We start from the raw sequence: 9636 nt of genomic DNA, 5'->3' as shown, positions 1-9636 counted from the left end.
TTAGGTACAGATGGTTTGTGACAATAAACTTGCCATTGTGGAGCAGAAATTATTCCTCGCTCAAACACAAATACCTACCTCGTTAATTGCCAGTTAAATCAACCCACCTGCGTCACCCAATAGCTCCCTCGCTCCTTCCTATGCCAGCAGAGTGAAAACATGATCTGTTGGGAGAAAACTATATTTGTGCTTTGTTATCTAATTTGTTTCACAGAGTTGGCTTTTGTTTCAATTGGGGGGGGGGAGAGTAAGGGCCTATGCAAAAAGCCTTTGGAGATAAAATGACTTCTGAGAAAAGCTTTAAAGGAAAAGATAATACCGTATATACTCGAGTATAAGCCGATCCAAATATAAGCTGAGGCATCTAATTTTAGCACAAAAAACTGGGAAAACTTATTGACTTGAGTATAAGCCAATTCACCTCACCACACCACAAACCTGGTGGCGGTGGCAGTGATGGAGGAAGAACAAGCAGCCCGAAAGGGCTCCTTTTGGGCCGCTGCGCTGCGCTGTGCCTCTCCCAACTGTGGCTCCTGTGCCTGCCCTTGCGAGAGGCGGGCAGCGGCAGCAGGACAAGCAGCAAGAAAGGGCTCCTTTCGGGCCACTCGGCCCTCCGCCGCTGCCGCCCACCTCACTTGAGTATAAGCCGAGGAGGGCTTTTTCCACATTAAAAATGTGCTGAGAAAGGCGGCTTATACTCGAGTATATACGGTATGTGCTGTAGTCTGTAATCCTATACAAATTTAATTGGGACTACATTGCATTATTTGAAGCTGTATAAAAATCTGGACTTGAATCACTCATATATGCTTATCTCTGGATGTCTGCAACATCCAATGATGACTTGCACATATTAAAAAGGTATTATAAATCAAACAATAAGGATGATTCTTTAATACACGCAAGTCCCACTTTATGAATGCTTGCTATGCAAAAATTCAATTATCTGAACACAATGAATTAGTACCCAAACCTCTCTACATGCACCGCAGATACACACCCCAGATTACATGTTCAGGAACACATTAACAATTTCCCCATAGGAATCCATGGAAATCATCGACTTGTTATGCAAATAGAAATTGTTGACTCTTTATGCGAATGCTCACCTCACAAATGATTTCCAGAGAACCAAGTGTACTGTACATTTCAGTGAAGTCGGTTAACATATTCAGCTGTGATATACAAAGCTAATGGGCTCAGCTATGTACATAATTATCCTTAATCCAGTCTCCACTTCCCCAGTGCTCAGATTATGGGGAAATAGTAAGCATCACCCTCTGACTCGTGCCAATTTTAGCCAAATCATGCTCCCCCAGTTTTCTAAAAACAGTAGCTAAGGCAGGACAAAAGGTTTAGGGAGCTACCTCCTACCGCAGTATCGGAGCACTGCATTATCCCGCCCACCTCACTGGACTAAAATGCAGGAAGTGGCAAAGAACAGTCCTATTTATGCATTCTGTGTTATCTGCATATACACTAAACATGCAGACAGAGGGTGGAGCAACATGCCTCTATTCATACAAGGAAATACTTTCTCAGGGCTCCTGACCTTGAGAGCTGGAAGAGGATATGTGGACTTGTTCCTCAGTGGGCCGTGGGTCACTTTCTGGTGGGCTTCAGTGCCACAGGCTGCCCATTGCACCTCCTCAGTTGCCTGCCCTGACCAGCATTGACATCTTGCCTACTGAGGAAAGATGGCCAAGAGACTTTGGCTGCATTCACATTGCAGTTTATTCTATTTTCCCAAGGTTTCCCAAATTGTTAAGTTCTACATTCTATTTGAGCTTTCACATGATGTAGAAGCTATTTCTAGCAGTACAGCGGAATATAGAGGAACTATAGTGCAAGGAGTTTAGTACCCATCTCTACATTATTTGCAAATGGATTTTTTTTCCTGGAAGCAAATAATATGGAAAAGAGCACTAAACCTGTACAATATTCCGCTACAGTTCCAGAAGTGGTATTTATGTCATGTGAAAGTTCATATATAATGCAAAACTTATCAGTTACAGAAGAGCTGTGAAAAGCAGAATAAACTGCCATGTGAATGCAGCCAGTGCCTCTGAATAAGCAAATTCTGCCTAAAATAGGGAGGCTGAGTCACATTACGTACACAGCAAATATCTGGACTTAGCTTGAGGAAAACTGAACCATGGAACGCCTTGTCACAAGGAAAATGCTGTAAAAATGAATTTAGTATTTACCAAAGATGTATTTGATATCAATAGGAAATGGTACCAGTAATTGCCAGCTGATTGTGCCACGCTCTGCCTCCACCTGCCACCACATTTCGTGACTGGCTCTGCCACAGCACCACCATTTTGTGACTGGCGGGCCTTAATAATTTTCAGCTATCTCAAGGGGACCCTGGGGTGTAGAAAGTGTGAGAACCCCTGTGCTAGAAATATGTTAAGGTTTTTATTATGGGAAATAAATAACCACGACTGGAGCTAGATATTGGCTAATGCAATTTATGTATTCAGAGCCTACCTAGTTTCTGTCAACTTGAGTTCTGGGATTTTGATTCTTCTGGGCTTTGCTGGTGCGTCACAGTAACCTTGGCTACAGAGCAGCTATTGATTCAGAACACAAAGCATGTATGAGAGAATTTCTCTGCACAATTGAGTGATTGTGGCCATTACAAGCAGCTACTGTTGCTGAAGCAATTCTAGAATTTTTGCCACCTCAGTAAATGGTAATAAACCTGGTAGGAGTTCTTCCTATACTTTCCCTTGGCAATCTTGTTCACTGGAGAGGCCTCATCCTGGTTACCAGCCTTGCTAAATCTTTTCAAATGTAGTCGTGGTCTTTTTCATGTGCAATACACACTTTCAGACATGGAAGGTATGTTAGGGAGAGAAATGCAAAAGTCCAATTTGAAACTTTCTTTTGTAGAAGTAGGGATGAAGGAAGAATTCAATTCAGTTCACATTTAAAGCTGAATCCGTCAAATTCACACTTTCTGAAACAATATGAGAATTGAAACACAGTCAGCCTTCAAAATTTGCCCATCTGAATTTTGTGATGCAGTTCTTTGACCAGTGTTTACAAAAATGCTTATGTTAGGGGAAAGTGTGCCTAAAAGTGAACCCTTTAATGAAAATAACATATAGAAATGCATTGTATTTAGATAAATTACTTGCAAAAATGTGTACATCAGTCAAAACTGCAAAAAATGTGTTTATTAGTTTAAAAATCACACTAAACTGCTGAAGAATTTTCATGATGATCTTTTTTTAAAAAAACAACAACCTTTTTTTGCAATTGCTGCAGGAATGTGGCAATCTGAATTTAAGACTGGAAAAACCAGAAATGGAGAAAACCAAAATTGACAGGTCTTTCCATTTCAACCTGTAAGTAAGTTCCACTGAATCAATTGAAGCTTTGCTCAGTTCTAAATACAATATTTTCCTGCAATCATTTCACCAATATTTATATAGAAAGCACTTCTCCAGGTGGCTTGTGTCTTTTAAATGCCCCCCCCCCCGATTTAGGCTACAATCTTGTTTGTCTGTGCCTAATGTGTTAAGATATTGTAAGAAGTGGCTAATGATATTCTCTTTATATTTATGCTAATCCTTTTCTCTAATCTGCACCCCAAGAAACCATCAAAGCTCTGCAATTGGGTTACTCAGATACAGTGCCTTGGTAACTTAACTTTCATAATTCCAGTACGTAGATTATACAGGTTTATATTTATTTGTTTAATTAGCATACTTTACATATTTTAGTGCTGTTGTCTTTAACAAGGATTTTGAATGCAGGTATGGATAAGACACCTGCAAGCTCCACGCTCTGGTCGCTGAAAATCTAGTTGAGCTACTTTTGATTTGCCAAGATTTCACAATACATTTTCAAGTTTTCTCCAGGGTCAAAAGAAACAGCAACTTGCATTTAAATGCTTCAGGCTGATCCAGGATCTCTACAAGTATTTTAGCAAACTGGAATGAAGATATCCATTTAGTTTTTAGCATGCAACTGTCTCACTCGTTTTATTTATTCAGATTTCCTCCTCCAGGGATTAAAAATAAACACACCACACAATGCAAGTTATGCTTATTAGCCCCATTCAGTATTCTTCCCTCCAGCTCTTCCTTATAGGAGTCTTACTGACAAACCTCGGTGTGAAATTAATTTATAACCTCTCTCCCCCTTTAAAGATGTTTCTTAGGGCACCTCCTGCAAAAAAATGGATTTACTGTGATTTAGAAATGTTGAGGAAATGTACTGGCAAGTGTAGGATTGGATGTAATGTCATGTACTCTTCCTGCCAACAAATCAGAAAGAATGTTCAACAAATACCCAACGTGGTCCCATCTTCCCTGCCAACAAATCTTGCAGAATGCTCAATAAACAGGTAATCTGGCAGTACTCTCATAGTTTAGCAGGAAAGGAAAATAAACCAAAGACTTGTGTGATCTACACAGAGCTAGGAAGTATTCATGGAAAATGGGAAGTGAGGGCATTGCCCACATGCTCAGCTGTTTGCACATGCCTAAATCATCTTCAGTGAGTGAAGGTCGCTCATAGATCATAGATTGCATAAATAAAGAGCTGTGGGGTCAGTCTTGACATGTATTGAACCTTCAGATTATAGCCCCTGGAGGTCTGTAAAATGACCTCAAGCTCCTGCACCCTCATTTATTCTGCTCTGTTATGTGGTAATGCAATTGCACCTTGAAAGAATTCAATTTCGGAAGATGGAATGTGCACTTCTTTAAGTGGCTTCTGACCTCCTTAATGGAGTCTACCTATGCTGAACAGGAGATGCTCTCAGAACGACTGCCAGCAGTGGGAGCTAAGGCTGATTGACATTCTGTTGCTTAATACCACCTGCCTCACACTCTTTTTAGTTCTGCATCAATGGTAGGCAATGCCTGCATTTGAAATGCCATATATTTAAATAAGTTATCATTCACAAATAAATGCTGAGCAGGTAATTATGATCATTTTCATCTTTGAGAAAGATAGCAACCTTTGCAGCAGCAGCAGACATATTTAAGATTGCTCCTTTGTTATTTTATGCTTCTTTATATATGCACTCCAGTTCAGAGGCTTTGGAGCTTGTAGAAAGGCTCTGCAATTCTACAATATATTATTGACACAATAATAGTGCATTGATTTTTCTTCATTAGTTTCCCATGATGCTTCGCTAATGCTACTACATTGTTGCTTCCTGGAGAGGCTATAGCACAACAAAAATAGCACAAAAAACACACACCCAGCACCCTGGCCCTGACTGGTGGATGTTGTACTCAGACTTCCATCTTGGTTTTTGCCAAAGTCTTTAATGTGAAGGTCAGTATGATACATAAATACGGCTTCAAAGCATTCAGATTCCAGGGGTCACAATGGTCTAAGTTCATGGCTAGGCATAAGCTAAGAAGACATTGTCCCAACACTAGACTTGCCTCCAAAGCTCTCCTTTTGAATAGTGGGGGGGGGGGGAGGGACACAGCCATTTATAGAATCCTAGAACTGTAGAGTTAGAAGAGAACCCTGGGGTCATGTATCCCAACTCCCTGCAATGCAGGAATTTGCATGGTTGACGTCCCGAGCCACGGGATGGGGCAAGCAAGTGGGCATTCCTCCAGGTAGGCTGGGTCTGTTTGTGCCAACACAGTTTTATAAACATCCATGGTGCTGTAAGCAAAGTCAATGGGGCCAGCTCACTATCTGATCCAGGCCCATGCAGAGCTTGTCTGAAGTCCAGGACAGGAATCATGTTACAATAAAGTTATAAACTCAAACAAAAAAGCAGCCGGTCCCGGGAAGACACAAGATCTACCCACCGTGGAGGAATGGCAGATGCAAGTGATTGACTACATGGAGATGGCTGAAATGACTGGCAGAATCCGTGACCAGGGAGAAGAACTGATGGAACAGGATTGGAAAAAGTTTAAGGGTTATTTACAAAAACATTGCAAAATGTCTGAGTGTTAATGTGATGTGGGAAGTGAAGGTAACAGGGTTTGTGGGATCTGGTTAAATGTGAATGAAAAGAAGAATGTTAAAAAGGAGAAGGGGTTACGAACAAGGATAATATTATGTCATAGTATATAAGATGAGGAATGGGCTAAAATAATGAAAAATTGGGACATAATAATTAGAAGAATATAATTTAAGCATGGCTTAAATAAGGGTTTGAATTTGCTGAATTTGATTGGAATAAAGAGGAACACAAAAAGGGAGATGTGAGGAGGTCAAGACAGAGGGGTATGGAATTTTGTAAATCTAAAAAAAGTGGAATTTTCTTTTTTCTTTTTTTCTGTTTTTTCTTTTTTGTTATATATCTCTGTTTTTTCTGGTTTTTTTTATGTGAGCTTTATTTATTGTAATGATCTATCTGAAATGATGAATTTTTTTATTTGTAAAACCCAAATAAACATTTATTAAAAAATAAAAGCAGCCGGTCCCTAGAGCCGGACCCCAACTACCTTAGCCCTCCAAGGCCTAGGGAAAGTGAACCCATCTGCCCCTCCCTTCTGCATGGGCCTGGTCTGATCTGTCCCCAGGCATTTCCCAGAGTTGGGCAGCTCTTTGCTGGTGGGAGGTGGTGCTGGAGACACATGCAGCTGCTATGGCGATGGATAATTTGGGGTATTATACAGTACTGAAAGCTGAAAAAATGAGCACAAAGCATCCTTAATACACAATAATAAGGATGTCTGTAGGGGCCCTAAATTAGCAAAAGTGGCAAGAAGAACCATCAATCAATATTCTTCCTTTGGGATTAATCTGTCATCGAGTTTAATCACCCTCTAGCTATTAATTGAATATAATGTGATTGTGACCTTTCATTAACGAAATTCTGCAAAATGCTTTGTAAACTAATTTGCACATGAATCTGATTAAAGCAGAAGCGCTCTACGCATTTATCTAGGAACTTACTTCTGAGTAGACAATTGCAGCTAACCATTGCAATTGTAGCAATGCTATTAAAGCAAAGTGACATGGGCTGGGGAAAATCTTTATGTCTACATGCAGCATTTGATGTATATAATCATAATGTCTGTGTATAAATTTGCATAGACTCTTAATTTGCATAGTTCCTTGGTATTCATTCCAAAGTGAACTGAAGACAAAGCATTTGGTCATATTTATCCTGTATTCCACTTTCCTCCCTCTCACTCACCTTCTGTTGTCTTTCCCCCACCTCAAACTAAATTTAGACTGTAGATTCCTTGCGGTACAGACAGGAGGCCAGAGATGAAAGCATGGATTGCAGGAAAAGACCTGGTTGGGTTAGAGGGTTAGCCCTTTAAGACTGACTCCAGCTACAAAGACTGACTCCATCTACGAAAGCTGTTTCCACTGCTCACGATGCCTAGAGACTCTCAGGGTGCGATATTGATTAGGAATTGTTGCCGGTGGTCAAGAATTTATTTTGGAGCTGCATTATTTTTTGCCATTATCAGGATTATGTTCTTGTATTTTAAATGTTAGACTTTATCTTGAATTATCAGTGGATTGTTTTATAATATACAATATACAAAATATAATATACAAAATTGTTAGTTTATTGTTTATGGCTATTTAAATTTTGTTGTATCTTGCAACTGTTGGTGAATGATGTAAACTTTTCCTGTTGTGGGCCACCTTGAGCATGATTTCCTATGCAAAGGCACCATACAAATCAATAGTGATAACAATTCTCTGGCTCCATCACATGTTTACAACAAACCTCTGCAGTAGAGAGCTTTGTACATCCATGGAGGTTCATTTTGCAAGTGGGAGTCCTGGGAGATCAGGGTTTCTACTTTCATAGCAGCCTCAACAAACACAGTGCACTTCCAGACTGATGCTATTTTTGAATGGGATTCAATCACACACCGACAATTTCAGATTGGGCAACTATAGTTGATTGGTAGGTCTTGTGAAACAAATCCACACTCCCCCCCCCCCAAAAAAATAATAATTGGGGCATCTTGTGATAGGGGAAGTAGCAGAAAAATGGGCTGCAAAGAGTGTGATAATACTTGCTTTGACATGACTTCATCTAACTTCCCTGCAAACAAACCGGGATGAATGTCAGTGTGGTGTAGTAGTTAGACTGCTAGGCTAGCACCTGGGAGACCAGGGTTCAAATCTCTGCTCAGCTTTGGGCCAACTACTCACTCTCAGCTTTACCTACCTCACAGGGTTGTTGTGAGGATAAAATGAGGAGCTGGAGAGCTATGTGCACCATCTTGAGCTCCTTGCGGGAATGGTGGAACATAAATGTAATAAATAAAATAAAATAGTCAATGATGTCTGATCTTCCTGCAAACAAACCAGAACAAATGTGCAGGTCATCTGGAAGTGCCCACTGCAGAAGAAGAAGAAGAAGAAGAAGAAGAAGAAGAAGAGGAGGAGGAGGAGGAGGAGGAGGAGGAGGAGGAGGAGGAGAAGAAGAAGAAGAAGAAGAATAGTAGTAGTAGTAGTAGTAGTAGTAGTAGTTGTTTGGATTTGATATCCCGCTTTACCACTACCCTAAGGAGTCTCAAAGCGGCTAACATTCTCCTTTCCCTTCCTCCCCCACAACAAACACTCTGTGAGGTGAGTGGGGCTGAGAGACTTCAGAGAAGTGTGACTAGCCCAAGGTCACCCAGCAGCTGCATGTGGAGGAGCAGGGAATCGAACCCGGTTCACCAGATTATGAGTCCACCGCTCTTAACCACTACACCAAACTGCAGAAGTTTGCTGCAAACATGTGAAGGCTAAATGAGAATCCTCACTGTTGTGCTATCTATATTTCCTCTTCAGGCAATAGTGCCTTAAGTGGGCTAGAGTATTCTGTTGTTTAAATTCACAGTTCATCTGCAACAGCAACACATACGAACCCATTTGCCACAAGCCCTGGCAAATAGCACTGGGAGCTGAGATCATTTGCCAACATACAGGAAAGCGCTCCAAAATGTGACCCAGTTTTACTTCAGCGGCAAGTCATTACAATTGGGGTTTTTAGAATGACAGCCACTGTTCTACTCGTGGGTGATTATTAATCACAAAGAAAGCCCGGTCCTTTCAATCAGTGGAAAATTAAAAGGCTGCTGACCTCCACGTTGTTCCCAAATCCTGCAAACGCAGCCTTTGCATTACTACCTGTTTAAAGGCACGTAGAATCTCAATTAGAGCTTGCATAGGATTGCGTTATGGATTGAATAATGAGAGAGCTGGATCAAACTTCTTCAATCAATGCCAAGCGAAGGAAAAGTGTTTTGTTTGTATTTTTTAAAACTGCCAGATCATTAAAAAAAATGTTTTCCCTTATTAATAACACCACGCGTTGCCAACATACTTAACACTGTGAGTCTTGTTTCCAAAGCTGAATAGAATAAGATGCTTGAAACAGCAGTTCAGTAACATTCAGAATGGCAATGGAAAAACAAATTCTGGTGGCAAGATGGTTTTGTGTGTCTTTTGGGGTGAATTCTGCTGAACCTTCTTTTGACTGAGAGCCAGCTGGAGACGGTTGGTTTCCAGTTTGCGTTCAGAATATGCTTGCAGGGAACTGCTAGTGGGTGCCATTTATCACTAACAGTGACTGTAATATTGGATGCCATATGGCTCAACCTACTTTAGTAAGGCTTTTTGACAGTAGGGAAAATCACAGCCTATCAGGGTGGAGGTAGTTATCTGCAAATGGTGCAC

This window comes from Podarcis raffonei, chromosome 7 (assembly GCF_027172205.1).
Source record: "Podarcis raffonei isolate rPodRaf1 chromosome 7, rPodRaf1.pri, whole genome shotgun sequence".
NCBI classification, from domain to species: Eukaryota; Metazoa; Chordata; class Lepidosauria; order Squamata; family Lacertidae; genus Podarcis; species Podarcis raffonei.
Note: the sequence above shows the minus strand (reverse complement) of the source record.